The 1,039-nt window shown below is 44.6% G+C and overlaps 1 non-coding gene across 1 annotated transcript; it reads right to left on the bottom strand.

Annotated features, from left to right (window-relative positions):
- Positions 1-386: 386 nt before the first annotated feature.
- Positions 387-568, bottom strand: LOC121353435. Its single transcript, XR_005955117.1, has one exon. It is a non-coding gene; the product is annotated as a U2 spliceosomal RNA (small nuclear RNA).
- Positions 569-1,039: the final 471 nt, after the last annotated feature.

Below are 1,039 nucleotides of genomic sequence, written 5' to 3'. Positions count from 1 at the left end.
ATTTCTTCCTAACATTTAATCCAAATTTACTTTTCTGGTTTAAAACCATTTCCTCTTTTCCTATGACTATATGCTCATATAAAAAAAGCTGCTCTCTCTCTATTATAAGCCGCCTTTGGTCACTGGAAGCTCTAAGTTCTCCCTGAAGCCGTCTCTTCTCCAGGCTGAACAGCCCCAGCTCTCCCAGCCTGTCTCCAGAGCAGAGGGGCTCCAGCTCTTGGAGTGTCCCTACTCTGGACCTGCTCTAACATGTCCATGTCATTATTATGTTGGAGACCCCAGAGCTGGATGCAGAACTCCAGGTAGGGTCTCATGAGGGCAGAGTAAACAGAAAGATTCACCTTCTTTGACCTTCTGACCCACCTCATTTTGGTGCAACTCAAACCTATCAGTGCACCATTCCCAGAGTCACTGCAGTACTGGGGCAATGCCTGAAGTAGAGAGAGCAAGCTCCAGGTCCAACTCCCATGCCCCAAAGTCTGTTTAATATAAAATCCTCTCATCAAGGACATATCAGATATTAAACTTTTAAGATCAGATACTACACTTGGCCAACACCAGCAGCAAATCTGTCCTTTCTTTATGCATGCTTCCTTCAAAAGAATAGATGCATGTAGATGATCCAGTTGGTGACCATACTTATCATTGTCTTGTTATTTCTTAGCCTGGAGTTTGTGAAAGGAAAAAGCTACAGTAAAGCCACTTCAGTTCTCCTTCTGCTCATCTTTGGGACTTTTCATAAAATGTCAAGCTCCATCCCTTGCTGGGATGGGACCAATTCATGGGGAATTTTGGATGCAACCCAAGAAGTGTTTTGGCCTTTCTTGTCCCAGACTAAGATGATTCCATGACAGCAACATCAGCTGCCCGAAACCAACCCCCCACCTCCAACAACCAGCACCACAAACCGTTGGCAAGTCCCTGGTGCCAACAATATTTGAAGACTCCATCAGAACGGTACTAAGTTTTGATAAAGTACTGCATTAACAGCTGCGAGGCACATGTCATCACTTAAGGTTTGTAGTAGGGTAATTGAGGT

The sequence above is a fragment of the Pyrgilauda ruficollis genome, unplaced genomic scaffold, assembly GCF_017590135.1.
Source record: "Pyrgilauda ruficollis isolate IOZ18807 unplaced genomic scaffold, ASM1759013v1 scaffold204, whole genome shotgun sequence".
Taxonomy (NCBI): domain Eukaryota; kingdom Metazoa; phylum Chordata; class Aves; order Passeriformes; family Passeridae; genus Pyrgilauda; species Pyrgilauda ruficollis.
The sequence above is the reverse complement of the archived record's forward strand: the minus strand, read 5'-3'. Positions and strand labels throughout refer to the sequence as shown.